We start from the raw sequence: 15,866 nt of genomic DNA on the forward strand, positions 1-15,866 counted from the left end.
GCGGATGAACCAAGCTGGCCACACGCAGGAGAACTGGCATGTACTCCGTGACCCACAGCCCCCCTCCCAGGCACGCAGCCTGGAGTGGGTCTGTGCACAGGACCCACAGACACATGGAGGAGGATGCTGGTGGCAGCGCTGAGTGCCAGGTGGGGAGCTGGAGACAACGTGGGTGGGTGTCCGTGACAGGCAGACCGCTGAGGTCAGCGCCACGGCCACAGCCTAGGGCAGCTGGAAGCAGCAAACCCCGCGTAGCAGTAGGCGAGTCCACAGAGACGGGCCGGGAGGGGGGAAGACATGGGGACGGGGACAGCTCGCTGGGAACGGGTTTCGGGTGGGGGTGCTGACAACCTTCTGCAATCAGCAGCACTGCTGGTTACACAAGTGTGAGTGTATTAAAAACTCCACTGAGTTGTATACTTCGTAGGTCAACTGTACGGTATGTGAAACAATAGACGGCGTGGGTGAACCTGAACAACAAAACTGGGGAGGCAGAGGCGGCAGGATCAGAGCTCCCCTGCAGCGCATGGCCTTGGATCCCTGGGGAGTGGGGGGGCGCTCCCTGTCTACACCAGGTCACTACCGGTAGGCCCGACATGAACCCAGGGCTGAGCTCTGGGAGCTCTGGGTGGGGTGACCAGCGGACGGGCACAGGGACCTGCTAGGCTGGGGACACAGTCTGGGAGCTGAACTGTGTGTGACGCACAGATCCCCAGAAGCAGCCGGAGAGTCCTGTGGGTCTGTCCTTTCTCGACCCACTCCCTGGGTGACAGGGTCCAGGCCCATGACTCGGTTTTCAGCCCCTGTTCAGACCTCCCGACCCAGGTCTCCAACCCAGCCCAGGTCCCCATCTCCTCTCCTGACACGCGCTCTCCTCCACGACACACTGGAAATGACCAGCCCAGAGCAGCCGCTGTGGCCCAGCACCTGGCACACAGCAGGTGCCAACTCCAGAGCTCTGACCTAGGGTGTGCTGTGTGACCCTCCGCCTCTCTCTCCCCCGAGTCGCCCTGTCTCAAGGACGGGGCACTCGGGCCTCGAGCAGACAGCACGTGCCCAAGTACTTAGAACGTGAAAGGCTCCGAAACACACAGCATCTCAGAGGCGGTGGCCCCGTCAACACTGGCAGGTGGTTCACTGGCCTAACGCTTTCTGGGCCTCCCTGCCAGGTTCAGCTTCCCACCTCTCTGCTGATGGCAACGACAAGCAGGCTTCCCTCTGGAAGTTGTTACAGCAGCCAGAAGGTTCTGGAAGATGCTTCTCACATTGTTAAAAGCTTTGTCCATACCAGGCACCATGCGAGGTTCCATATCGCCCACATCTCAAAGTTCTCTCGGGACCACCCCTGCCAAGTGGCTGTCATCCCAGCCCTAACTAGGGAGTGACAACGCTGAGAGAGGCACGGGCACAGTCCTGGCTCACGGGCTGCCTCTTTCCTTCCCCAGACCAGGTTCCTCCACCGATCACCAAGTGCGTCACGGGAACCACCAGCGCTGCTGCTCAAGTTGGGAGCGTGGCCACTGTGACCCTTGACCCTGCCTCGCCCCTCCCCACCCACATCCGACCCATCAACGAGGCCAATCCATCCAACTGAAAAAAATCTCTCCTGAATCCAGTCATGTCAAGCCCACTGCCACCACCCTGGTCCTTCAACAAGCACTCTGTGCACACCTGGCTCTAGAGTTAATTTCCATTGTGAGTCCGTCTCATCTGTGTGTGATTCTAACGCCCTGTCCAGACGTGTGGTCGGGCTCCTTCTGGATCTCTCCCACATGCTCTACGGACTCAACAGAAGGCACTCTTTAGACGGCCCAAAGCTCTGCCAGGTCACAGACATCCCACCAGCTGATGGCATGTGCTCTTGTCACTGCCACCGCCTACGACCTCTGCTTGGGCCCTCTTTGCCTGCCTCAATAAAGAGCAATTTTATAACCTATGCACTAAGGACAGAGCTTGAGGATAATCGGCCTCTCTCTTTGAGAAATTTTCTTTAGCCATGACTATACACGTGAGCTGGTTTAAAGAGAAAAGACCTTTCAAATCTGTTTGCATCTCTGGTGTCTGGGAAAAGGGCCGGGAAGGAAGAGAAGGGCTGGCAACTGAGAAGGTTGTTCTCAGCCCCACCACTGGCGAGGCATTTGATTTCATGAGTATTAATCAAAATCACTCTTGATTATAGCAAAAACAACCTTTGCTATAATTTTAATGCAATTAACCAGAATATATGGTAATTCTGAGCAATCTTGCTCTTGAGATTAAAGAACAGCCTGCCAGGAAACATATGAATAAAGCTTTAAGATCAAAATTTGCATAATTAGGTTTCTTCCCTGCTCTCCCCACCCCCACCCGCAGCGTCTCTGGCTGCGAGACATTCTCCTGAAGGGAGGTGTTTAGAGCTGGCAAGTCTATGACCTGGGCTGGCACTTTATGCTCCCCCCACAGGCGGAAGTACTCCTTTCCTAGAGCGTGTTCATATCTCTACAACACAGCCCTGATGGACTGACAGATGACAGAAGGCAGGGAGTTTGAGCCGGGGAGGTGGGAGCAAAAAGGGAGCAACGCCTTCCAGCTGATGGAAATTTCTCCCCAGTGCTCTCGTGCCCTGCAAACCCGTTCACCCCACTCTGAAGAAGCATCCTTTTTTTTTTTTTTTTTTTTAATTTTAACCTTAGAGTTGAAACACAATGTTGTGTCAATTTCTGCGGTACAGCAAAGTGATCCCATCATACCTATACGTACATTCCTTTTCTCATGTTACCGTACTCTCTTCCTGCAACGATTACCACAGAAACAATATCGCAAACCCCAGATCTGCAACTTTGTTGATGACACGTTTTAAATGCCTGGTCACAATGGTTGTCCTTGTCAGGAGTTATTCCTACAACCATCCGACGGGGGCTGTGACAGCCAGGGCCACTGCCTCGCCCCACTGCACCCCTCCCTGCCAGCCTAGACGACTCCCCAGCCCTCGGGAGGGAAGGAAAGGCATCAGTTATTTTCCCAAAGACGTCAGAAGCGGGACGGAACGCACATCTCGTCCTAAGAAGGGGGAGAAAAGACAAGAGATGGTGCCGGGCACCCATGTGACAAGCAGGGGACCGAGTGGTCCTGGAACCTAGTGAAACAACGCCCCCCCCTCCCCGCTGCCTTTGACCCCCATCTCACAGAGTCCTTCCCTGCCGTCCTGCCGTGAAAAAATCTTTAACATTTAAAATCGTGTAAAATGTCAACAGTCCCATTTCCTCTTAAATAAGTTATTCTTGGACCTGCAGTAAAGTTTAGGCTGAAAGGTTAATACTCCTTTATCGGAAGCCTTGGAGGAAAAAGACATTATCATTTCTGTTCTTTGCTGCTTTGAAAACAAATGTGGAAAAAGAGGAAAAACACAAAACGGGAGAACAGCCGGTCCTTTTTCCCCGACACCTTCGAGACAGGATGCCAACCAGAGACTGCTCAGATAACGAAAAACCGGCCCCGACTTCCCGCTCCCGAGGGGGGCCCACCCTGTCCCTCAGATCCGCTGGGGACTCTCCGGACAGGCGCACTAGGAGCAAGAGGGAGGGGAGAAGAGAACTTGCAGAAGAACGGATAAATGAGAGGAGCTGGACATCGCATGCTGGGGGCAGGGATGGAAAGCCGTCCAGGCACTTTGGGAAACGCTTCCAGTTTCTTAAAAGGTGAAACATAGGGAGCTCCTGCATGGCGCAGCAGCAACAAGCCTGACTAGTATCCATGAGGACTCGGGTTCGCTCCCTGGCCTTGCTCGGTGGGTTAAGGATCTGGTGTTTCAGGTCGCAGACATGGCTTGGGTCCGGTGTTGCTACAGCTGGGGTGTAGCCCGGCGGCTATAGCTCTGATGTGACCCCCAGCCCAGGAACCTCCATATGTCGCAGCCCTTAAAAGACACACACACACACACACGTGTGAAAGAGCGTCAGACCCTGAGTCAGCAGTTCCACTCCTAGGTCTCCATCCAAGAGAAATGAAACCTATGTCCACAGAAGCCTTGTACACAAGCATGGCCGGAGCAGCCCAAAAGGCGACAGTGCAAAGCTGGAAACAACCCAAATGTCTGTGGCCGAGGCAATGGACAAGCGTGCCACATCCATAGAATGGACACCCGCTCAGCAGGAAAAGGAACAGCTGACACGTGTTCTAACATGGATGAACCTTGAAAATATTATGCTGTGTAAGCAAAGCCTAACACAAAAGGGTAAATATATGGCTTACGTCTATGAAACTCTGGAAGAGCCAAAACTAACCTATGGTGTGAAAAGCAGATCAGTGGTTGCTGGGAAGAGTGTGACAGGAACTTTCTGGGATGATAAAAACATATTCTGTCTTGATACGCATTTATCAAAACTGAACTTAAGGATCTTAATACTTTAGCATTTAACCATGTGTAAATCATACCGCAATTAAAAAAACTATCTAAGGACTTACTAGAACCAAGTGCACCAAAAATTTTAAAATGCTATTGCAGAACATAACTGAAAATCTTAATATCTGAGCATTTTCTTCCAGGTAAACTATACCTAAATTTAAGAAGATACCTTAGGAGTTCCCACTGTGGCTCGGTGGATTAAGAACCCAACTAGTATCCATGAGGATGTGGGTTTGATCCCTGGCCTCGCTCAGTGGGTTAAGGATCTGATGTTGCTGCAAGTCGAAGCATAGGTTGCAGACACAGCTCAGATATGGCGGGGCTGTGGCTGTGGTGTGGCCGGTGGCTACAGCTTCTATTTGAACCCTAGGCTGGGAACTTCCATATGCTGTGGGTGTGGTCCTAAAAAGACAAAAAGAAAAAGATACTTGAAGGAGTTTCTGCTGTGACACAGCAGGTTAAAGACCTGGCGTTGTCTGCAGTGGTTCAGGTGGCTGCTGAGGTGCAGATTCGATGCCTGGGCTGGTGCAGTGGGTTAAGGATCCAGCTTCGCCACAGCTGTGGCATAGGTCACAGCTGCAGCTCAAGCCCCGGCCTGGGAGCTGGCATTTGCGGTGGGTACAGCCAAAGAAAATAATTAATCAAAAATAAAACGTGAGATCCTGCTGTGTAGCACAGGGAACTATATCTAGTCACTTATGATGGAGGATAATGTGAGAAAAAAATGTATATACGTGTGTGACTGGGTCACTTAGCTGTGCAGTAGAACACTGTAAACCAACTATAATGGAATAAAAATCATTAAAAAATGACTTATTGAGGTTTCCTCTAAAAAATTCAATAAATAAAAAGATATCTTTAAGAAATACACTACATGTGAGTGAAGAAAAACATTAAAACAGTACAGTTGATCCTCAAACAAGGCAGGAGTTAATCCAGATATAACTACTCGTCGGCCCTCCATATCCACTGTTCTGCCACAGCCAAGGACCCAACCAAGCCCTGACCATGTGGTACTCTCGCTTTCACTACTGAAAAACATCCCCGTATAACTGGACCTGCGCAGGGTCGACCTGCATTGCTCAAGGGTCAACTGTGCTGAAAACCACAGGACTTGAACACACAAAAATACCCACGCGGTTATGGAGGGGAAGACGCATCATCACAAGGACAACTCTCCCCGATTTCTAAGTATGACATGTTTCCAATGGAAATGGTCGCAACCCAGGTGGGAAGGAGCCAAGCTCAGGAGCACGCCCCCCCTTCCCAGGAGCCCCCTCCCCCGATCCTAGAGTCAGTGCGGGGAGGAAGACAGCAGCGGGAAAGGGAAGGGGTCGGGAAGCGCGTGCGGCCCCCTCACTGCAGAGAAGCTGGACGTCTTCCCTAAAGAAGCCGAGCACGCTGGCCAGGAGGAGCCGGCGGCCCAAACAGGCCCGGGACCTGGAAGGGGTCCCGTTCAGGCTAGCCCCGGCCTGCGCACTGGCTCACCACCCCCAACACACAGCCCCCGTAAGCAGCCCTCCCCTCCCCAGGCCGGGAGCTCCCGGCTGGCTCTGCCCTGAGGAATACAAGCAGACAGCAAGAGTCACCAGACAGGAACCTCCATTCGGCCATCCAACAAGCAGCCCTGATGGGCGGGTGGGACAGGTGCTCCGCTCTGACCTCAGCCCTGGAAACATCCGCGAACGAGGGCACTACCGCGGGTGGGCTCAGAGGGCAGAGCTCTGCTGCCAGGGGTCCATCCACGCAACGGAACGTTATTCGGAGATCACAAGAACTGAGCCAGGCTACAAGCCGGACGCGCCTTGAGAACCTTCTACTAAGTGACAAGAAGGCCACATACTGCAGGATTCCAAGAATATGAAGCATCCAGAATCGGTAAAGCCTTAGAGGAAGCTGAGGAGCAGCTGTGGGGGCTGGGGGAGGGGAGCATGCAGACTGACTGCTTAATGGGTCCCCGGCTTCCTCTCCGAGTGATGAAAGTGTCTTGGAACCAGACGGAGGAGATGCTCTCACAACTCTGTGAATGTCCTACGTGCCACTGAGCTGTATACCTGAAAGGGGTGAATTTTATGGCATGTGAGTTATATATCATTTCTTAAGCCATTTAAAAAAAAAAAAAAAGCAAACAGAGTTCCTGTCGTGGCGCAGCAGAAACAAATCGGACTAGGATCCATAAGGATGCATGTTCGAATCCTGGCCTCGCTCAGTGGGTTGTGGATCTAGCATTGCCGTGAGCTGTGGTGTAGGTCGCAGATGTGGCTCGGACCCTGTGTTGCTGTGGCTGTGGTGTAGGCCGGCGGCTACAGCTCCAGTTCGACCCCTAGCCTGGGAACCTCCACATACCCAGGTGCAGCCCTAAAAAGCAAAAAAAGAAAAAACAAACCCCCCCAGCCAACGGAGTCTCAGGAGGACAGCCACAGGGAAGCCAGTGTGAAGATGACCTGAGTCAGATCCGGGAACGGGGCCATCGGAGGAGGGAGTGGGAGGAGGGGCGGCGCAGAGGCTCGCTCTCCATAAATACACCTGGCCCCTAACCAGGGGCTCAGCCTGGCTGCCCAAACCGGGGACAGGGTGTACTTCCAGGGGCTGGAGGATTTGCTTGCACACAAGAGAAGGGTTCGAGGCCGCTGCCTGTGATTCAGATTTCTGCAAATCCAATCATGTTTCCAATGACCTAAGGGGGTTTCATTTTAAGGCAATCCTTCAGTGAATGCTTTTCTTAGGATTACAGAACCAACAAGATAGCCCAGGCTACTTAGTCACCGAACCCTGAAGACCTGCCAGGTCGCAGGGACTGGGAGACAGAGAAAGAGGAGGAAAGATATTTACACACATGACCTGATGACAGCTCCGTTTGGAAAGGTGAGCACACATTCTCTGGGAGCAGAGGGAACCTCCCAGTCAAGCCTCAGGGGGGCTGGAGCCTGCCACGCGGGGGTGGGGGGGTGGAACAGAGTATGTGGCAGGGAACAGACAGCAAAGGCGGAGGACGAAGGGCAGGTTGGGGCGGGGCAGTGCGGCCCAGAGGGGCTTCGGGGGTGAGACGAGCGGAAGGACGACCTGCCCGTTTCCCTTGGCCCATGGCGGATCCCACCTCTTCCTGTGATCTCAGCTCCTGCCGCCCCCACTGAAATCCCCACAAAGCAGCGGTGGGCTCTTTTTGGAGCTGGTATTTTGAATCGCCTCTTGCTTAGCTGTTTTGTGTGACTAAAGAGATGTCTCTAGGAGGGTTCCTGGGTGACACAGACTAGCTAGCTTTTAAATCACTCCTTTTTAAAAAAAAAATAAAAAAATCTTAAAGAAAAGGAGTTCCCGTTGTGGCGCAGTGGTGAACAAATCTGGGGAAGCATGAGGTTGTGAGTTCGATCCCTGGCCTCGCTCAGTGGGTTAAGGATCCAGCGTTGCCATGAGCTGTGGTGTAGGTCGCAGACACGGCTCGGATCCTGCGTTGCTGTGGCTCTGGCGTAGGCCGGTGGCTCCAGCTCCGATTCGACCCCTAGCCTGGGAACCTCCCTGTGCCACGGGAGCGGCCCAAGAAAAGGCAAAAAGACAAAAAAAAAACAAAAACAAAAACAAAATAAAGCAGTCCTTTTTTTTTGGCTGCACTGGCAGTATATGGAAGTTCCTGGGTCAGGGATCAAATCCAAGCCACGGCTTCAAACCATGCCACAGCTGTGGCAACACCAGATCCTCAACCCACCGCACCATAGCAGGAACTCTACACAGGCCTTTTTCTTTTCTTTAGGGCTGCACCCATGGCATACGGAGGTTCCTAGGCTAGGAGTCGAATCGGAGCTGCAGCTGCTGACCTACACCACAGCCACAGCAACGCTGGGTAATTAATCCCACTGAGCGAGGCCAGGGACGGAACCCGCATCCTCGTGGATGCTAGTCGGGTTCATTAGCCGCTGAGTCACGATGGGAACTCCTATTTTAACTGAAATTTCTATTGAGAGGATTATAGATTCCCATACAATTATAAGAAATAATACAAAGTGATCCCTTATATACTTGCTCACTTTTCCCCAAAGCTTATGTTACGCAAAACAGTGTATCATTACAATCAGGATACTGACATTGCTACAACCCACCCAGATTCAGATTTCCCCAGTTTCACCGACTCATTTGTCTGTTTATTATCACCTGTGTGATAAAGGCTGGTTCCGTTGGCACAGGTATCCCTTACGATGCCTTTTTATAACCATACCCACCTCCTCCCATCTTTCCTCTTCCCCTCCCCTACTCGTGATGCCAGACCACCACTAATCATCTGTTCTCCATCTCTAGAATGATGTTATTTTAAGAATGTCATAGAAATGGAATACTGTAGAATGTTTTTGAGGCTGGCATCACATACTGCCATGAAGCAGGATGAAATGAATCAGATTTATTTTCCTCTAATAGGTAACTTGCTCCTTCTGCCTATGTTTCTTAGAAAAGAAAAAAAAATCACCAAGGAGTTCCCTGGTGGTTCAATGGGTTAAGGAGTCAGCGCTGCCACTGCCGTGGCTCTGGTTATTGCTGTGGCACAAGTCTAATCCCTGGCCCCAAAATTTCCACATGGCACGGGCTTGGCCAAAACAAAAAAAATCACCAAAAGAGCATTAAAAAAAAAAAAAAGATCACTCGTTAACTTAAAAAAAATGAGGAAAGAACTGATACCTAAAATAGGATTAAGCAAGGAGAACTACTAATACAAAGGAAATCAAAGTAATAACACAAATATTTATAAGCACCTACTATGTGTCCTACCTTGTTCAACATCCTAGGGATATTCCAATGAACAGAACAGAGGAAAAGTCCTATCTTTATGGCGCTTATATTCAACTGGATTAAATGGATATTATTCTAGAACTATATAATTTGTCAATAATTAGTCCAGAAGAAAGAGAAAACCCAACACACAGGTAGACTATAACATAGATAATAGAGAAAACCTAAACAGAGCAGCATGAGGATAAAGTGGGAAAGCTGTGTATGAACCACCCCGGTAGGAGAATTAACCACGCTCAATCTGCAGGACAATTATTTCAATCCTCAAAAGACAGAGGATTCCTCTACTGCTCACATTTTCTAGAGCAGAGCAATGAGAAAAACTTCCCATCTTTTAACGACACCTGGAAAAGGCGGCACAGAAAAAGTACCCTGGAGACCAATCTCATTGTTGAATAGGGATATATAGATAAAATGTCCACAAACAGAACCCAATCATGTTTTCAAAGAGATTAAGTCCACCACGCAGTGGGCTTGCCGGGGATCACCTGGGGGCTCCCCAGGATGGGTCTACTGATAGGATTTCCTATTAACGGTTTAAGGGGGAACAGACAGATCTTGAGATACCAAACCACCGCTAGATACAATTCCGATGTCTTAAAAATCCCAATCCTTAGTAAAAGAGGAATGAGGACTGATCCTTAGTAAGACAAAACAACATATCACAAACCAAAGTCACAAACAAGCAAGGGGGACCCCGCAGCACTTGGGTGGGCTAGCTGGTAGAATCAGATAAAGAGATCGCCAAGGGGCGGGGGGAATACTGGGAAAGTGGCAAAAATCACTGCTATTTGCAGATGATATGATCCTACACCTGAAAATGCCAAGAGAATCAATAGCTTTTTCAGACACCAACAATCATTCTTAGAAAATTTAATGTGGAGTTCCCTGGCGGCATAGCAGGTTAAGGATCTAGCATTGCAAAAGAAGAACACAGAACTAAATAGAGAAACCAATATTTGGATGAGAAAATTTAATACTGCCTTTTTTTTTTTTTTTTAAGTAGGCTTTCCTAAAATCACCCTGGTCACCATAATTCCAATCAAAATCCCAATGGGCTTTTTTCTTTTAACTTGAAAATTTGACCTTTCGGAATGTATAGGGAAACAGGAAATTTTAGAAAGAGTAGTTTAAGAAAGACCTGCCCTATCAGATGGTAAAATTTCTGCAATTCGTCTGATCAGAGCAACCTCTAAAGACATTTTTAAATTCCGGGACATGAACGACCCAGCTGCATCACTGATGGCGCTTACAGCCAACACCTGACCCCTAATATCAGTTCCAAGGGCTCTGGACCCACTCTTTGAATATCACGAGTCCAGCCATTTCCTACCAGCAATTTTAAGTTATCGGTTCTCTGCCCCGCTACTTCCATTCCCTGCTCTCTGCTAAACTAATTCAAGAAGCTCCCTACATGCATCTTCCCAACAGCCTTCCTTCCAATTCCACGCCCCAGGGAGGTCACCAGTGTCAATGATTTGGGACCTGCTACTCCAATATCTACTTTGAAAAATGCACTTGCCCAGCTGGCCTTGGTGGAACCTTTCACTAGACCAGACAGGCAAGTGCCAGAGGCCACACTCCATTCTGATTGAGCAAATAAAGGGCGAGGAAGGCAAGGAGAGGACATTTGGACGGGACAGGTATTAGCTTAAAAGGGAGGCAGGGAAGGAGGGAAATTGCGGGGTGAAGGAAAATTTGAGCATATTTTCAGGCAGGTGAAAAGAACCGAGTGAAAGGAGAGGATGATGAATGAAACACACTAAGTGACGGATTTGATTAAGAAGGTCCCGTGGAGTTTCCACTGTGGCTCAGCAGGTAAGAACCCAAGATGGTGTTCATGGGGATGTGGGTTCGACCCCCTGGCCTCACTCAGTAGGTTCCGGAATCCAATGTTGCCACAAGCTGCTGCATAGGTGCAGATGTAGCTTGGATCCCGTGTTGCTGTGGCGTAGGCGGGCAACTGGCGCTCTGATTCAACCCCTAGCCGGGGAACTTCCATATGCCACAGGTGCTGCTGTCAAAAGAAAACAAAAAATAAACAAGAAGGTCCCAGCTGTCAGGTAGGGATAGGGATGGTAAGATACGTTTACAACAAGAACAATATTCCACAAAGTACCTGGGAATAAATAAATCTAATACGCAATGGAGCACAGCTCAGGTTAGCTATAGGCTGCCCGGTTCCCACCTTACTGCCCTTGGCATTGGACAGACCTTCAGTCAAGCACATGACCCAGTAAGCACCGGAAAGGATGCTCAACTTCATTAGTCACTAGGGAAATGCAAATCAAAACCACAATGAGACACTACTCAATACTCACTAGAATGCTTTTTCCTCAAAAACAAAACAAAAAAAGCCCCAGACAATAAGCATTGGTTAGAATGTGGAGAAATTGGAACCCTCATACAGTGCTGGTGGGATTGTCAAATGACGTAGCAGCTTTGTAAAACAGCCTGCCAGTGCTTTAAGAAGTCAAATACAGCATTACCACACGAGCTAGCAATTCTGCCCAAGATAACTGAAAACTTTGAGTCCACACAAAAATCTGAACGTGAATGTGTACAGCAGGATTAACAGTTGCCAAAGAGTAGAAACAACCTGAGTGTCCATCATCTGATGAATGGACAAATAAAATGTGTTATACCCATACAATGGAATACTATTTAGCCATAAAAAGTACTGCCCCGTGCTGCAATATGGATGAATGAACACTGCCAACGTATGCTGATTGAAAGAAACCAGATACAAAAGGCCACACATTGTACGAATCCATTTATATGGCATGTCTAAAAGAGGCAAGCACACAGAAACAAACCAGATTGGGGGTTGCCAGGGTGGAAGAGGATAGAATTGGAGAGGGGCTGCCAAAGGGTATGGGGCTTCTTCTGGGAGTGCAATGTGATGGTTGCCCAACTCTGAATACACTAAAAACCACGGAATTGTCTACCTTAAGTGGGTTAACTGTATGCTATGCAAAAATGGAGCCATTTCCACCTGTGTGAGGGCCAGGGCGATCAACCTGCTACACAGCCTCCTGAGCCCAGGGTACAAGGGCACCGTCTGCCGCCAGGGGCAAGCACCTGCATGACTTTTTCTATCTCCTCCTCTAGAGGGTGGATCAGGCCCTCCAGGAAACCCACTCTTGCCCTCAGCCAGCCCTCCTGCCTCTTTTTTTCCTTAGGGCCATCCTCTCCCGACTTCCAGCATATTCCCCCGTGGTCACAGAGCAAGTGGAGCGGGCAGCGGCTGGATTCTCTCCACCCCAAGTCAACCAAGTATGTTAACGCCTGCGGCCTGGGTATCCTGCCCTGGGCCCCTTGGCCTCTTTCTTCATCTCCAACGCCTTTGCTCACCTCGCTTGGCTAAAGGCAACATCATCCCCACTCTGCACAAGAAACCGTGCCACCCTGGCAAGCTGGCCAGCCCTCCTGTCCTCCGTGGGGCCTTCGCCTGACCCCTCCTCCCTTCCCACCTGGCGCAGCCCCAGCATCAGCAGCCCTTGTCACCACATTCCCCTCTCACCCTCCCTGTCCTCAACTTTGCGAGGGGGACCCACGCTCCAGCCCCACTCCACTGAGAGCTTCTTGAAGCAAGGCCCGTGCCCAAGTCACCTCCGTTGGCCCAGTACCGAGCAGGAGGCCTGGTGGCACTTAACACAGGAGGCTGCCCCCAGGCTTGTCGCATGCTGGGCCCGGACGCAGGAGCAGCTCTCACATCCTCGTGCTGACGAGCGCCCTGGCATGGCTGCCAGTTCAGGGCCTGTGACTCAAGCCAGGCCCTCAGGGTATCTTGGCAATGCATGTCCCTTAACTGGCTCCCTTTGTCGCCTGACATTACTCCTTCCAACCCTCAGCTGTCTCGCTGGCTCCCCACTCTCTCAGCACAGGCCCCCTCAGCCCCCTCACGTGTGGGGTAAGAACAGCAATGACAGCCGACGCGAACCAAGAGCTACGTTCATACCCTCTCTGTCCCGCTTTTCCCCGCCACCCTGCCATTAGGAATCATTATCCTCAACCAAATATTCTGTACAAAGGTTTGCCGAAATGTAATTTATAATAGCAAAGACCTGGAGTCCACCTTAATATTCATCAGAAATCATGCATTCAAAACAAGTTTAATTACATAAGAAAATACACTGTTATATAAACAGAATAAAGATACATCATTTTGGAGTTCACATCGTGGCGCAGCAGAAACGAAATCTGACTAGGAACCATGAGGTTGCAGGTTCAATCCCTGGCCTTGCACAGTGGGTTAAGGATCCGGCATTGCCGTGAGCTGTGGTATAGGCTGCACCTGAGGCGCAGATCTGGAGTGGCTGTGGTGTAGGCTAGTGGTTCAGGCTCTGATTCGACCCCTAGCCTGGGAACCCCCATATGCCATGGGTGTGGCTCTGAAAAAGACAAAAAAAAAAAAAAAAGATCAATTTGTGTTTCTAGTAATAATAGCAGGATAGGTGATTTGAACCAACCTTCCAATTCTATAATAGAAATTGTTAATTTCTAAAACATCCCCTTAAAAACACTAAGGAACTGACAAGATGGTAAACAAACCAACCCAACCGTGACAAAACCTCGGCGCAAGGAATGAATCCAGGCACACCCAGCTGTCTGTCCAAAGGCATTTGCCAATCTGGACAAACCTGGCCTGTGGTTTCTGGCAACCTTCCAAGACAGGCCAAGGGGACTGTAGTTTGGGCCCATGACCCCCTAAACCGAGCAACCCGTTTAACAGGAAACGCTTCCCGCATTAAACTGGGACCACAGAGGACTCCACCCTCGGGGTAAGGACGACTCAAACAAACGTGCCCCTTCCCAGTTCAAGCTCCAGATTCTCATAAAGAAATCAAATGGGACAATGAACATATGGAAAGATGCCCGACTTCATGAGTCATCACAGAGACGCAAATGAAACCCTAACAAGACACAATTGCACACCCCTGGTAGCAAAGAGTATCCTAAAGTCTGACAGTACCAAGTGTCGGTGAAGCTGTGGCACAACAGAAATGTTATTACATTGCTGATAGGACTATAAACTAGAACAACCCATCTGGCAGGCAGTGTGGCATCATCTGGTAAAACATAACCCAGAATCTCCACTCCTAGGCAGAATCTGGGGACCGCAACGCTCGGACGTTTTGGCCTCAGCACTCTGCGTACTCGAAAACGGAGAACCTCAAAAAGCTTATGTTCATGTGGGTTAGAGCCCTTGATATTTATCACATTAGAAATTAAAACTGAGAACAAGTTAAAACACAAGACGACACAAGCACACATTCCATCAGCCATCAGAGTAATGGAGTTACACGTCACATCAACTCTGGAAAACAATGTACAGTCGTGAGAAAATAACACAAAGCATTTAACATCTTAGGGTTATTATGAAAACGACTGGACTTTGCGGACTCCTGAAAAGGCCTTGGGGGCCCTCCGAGGGTCCCCAGATCATGGTTTAAGAACCAGTGCCTCAGAGAAACCTGTACATGTCTGCTTGAAACTGTCAAAAACTGTAAATGACCCAAATATCCATCAATAAGACAATGAATTTCTTTTAAAACTTGTGGTCTATTCAAACAGTGGAATAATACATGGCAATGAAAAGGCAATGAGCCACAAACACACACACGAGATCATTAGCAATATTGGAGGAAAGAGGCAAAACGCAAAAGCCTACATGCAGGGTATAATTCCACTGCTCCAAGGCTATGGGACAGGCCAAACTTTATTATTTCGGGCCGTGTGCATAGGTGGTGCAAAGAAAAAAAATGCATGCACGCTCATGTCACTTCTGGGGGGAGGGCGGGGCTGTGATCGGGAGTGGCACCAGGTGTGATCAACATTCTGTTTCTTGCTCAAGGTCTTGCTCCCCCCCTTTTTTTTGCCTTTTAGGGCCACCCCCACGGCACATGGAGGATCCCAGGCTAGGGGTCGAATTGGAGCTGTAGCCAACGGCCTACACCATAGCCACAGCTACGCGGGATCTGAGCCGCCTCTGCCATCTATACCACAGCTCACGGCAACACCGGATCCTTCAGCCACGGAGCAAGGCCAGGGATCGAACCTGCATCCTCAGGGATGCCAGTCAGATTCGTTTCCACTGAGCCACGATGGGATCTCCAGTCCCACTTTTCTATGTCCTATTTCACAGTAAAGAGGAAAGCTATATACACAGCTCGATACCAATCCCGTTAGCAGGGTTTACATTTTCTCAACACTTTCCTACATTTTCCAAGTTTACTACAAAGAGCACATATTACTCTTATAATCATGTAAACACCTGGCATTGTCAGACTTCATTATAATTTTTAGCCTACTGGAGGGTATGTAATTTTGTCTTATTAGAGTTTAATTTGCATCTCTCCAATTACTAAGGAGGTTGAACATCTTTTCATATGTTTGTTGTCCAATCTGATTTCGGCATTTATGAACTGCCTGCTCAGATCTTCGGCTCATTTTTCTGTTTATTCTTTTTTTTTTTTTTTTACCAGCTCTCAGAACACTGTAAAACATTTAAAAAGACAAGGTCGTCAGCTAAAATTGAAACTAACAAGGACCCACACAAGAGCGCCAGGACGAGCCATCAGCGGGAACCCGTGTGGGAGATGACTACCTAGAGACATCGGGGATGCGCCTGATCCACCTGGGATGGACGAGCGCCAAGCTCGCCAAGGAGCCTCGGGTGTGGACCTGGAGTCAGCTGAAGCTG

At 49.6% G+C, this 15,866-nt stretch overlaps 1 protein-coding gene and 1 long non-coding RNA gene across 7 annotated transcripts in view; one reads left to right on the forward strand and one right to left on the reverse strand.

Moving 5' to 3' along the window:
• The window catches only part of CD99L2 (CD99 molecule like 2), a 79,207-nt gene that overhangs the window by 54,308 nt on the left and 9,033 nt on the right, over positions 1-15,866 (reverse strand). The gene's annotated exons all lie outside the window — the stretch shown is intronic.
• LOC110257812 (uncharacterized) lies at positions 7,129-15,785 on the forward strand. The gene is made up of 4 exons (XR_002340809.2): positions 7,129-7,249; positions 10,875-10,978; positions 12,343-12,436; positions 15,649-15,785. It is a non-coding gene; the product is annotated as an uncharacterized LOC110257812 (long non-coding RNA).

Source organism: Sus scrofa, chromosome X (genome assembly GCF_054392235.1).
Source record: "Sus scrofa isolate SSC_HxYL_T2T_F1_AM1 chromosome X, Sscrofa_HxYL_maternal_Yorkshire_Landrace_v2.0, whole genome shotgun sequence".
Classification (NCBI taxonomy): domain Eukaryota; kingdom Metazoa; phylum Chordata; class Mammalia; order Artiodactyla; family Suidae; genus Sus; species Sus scrofa.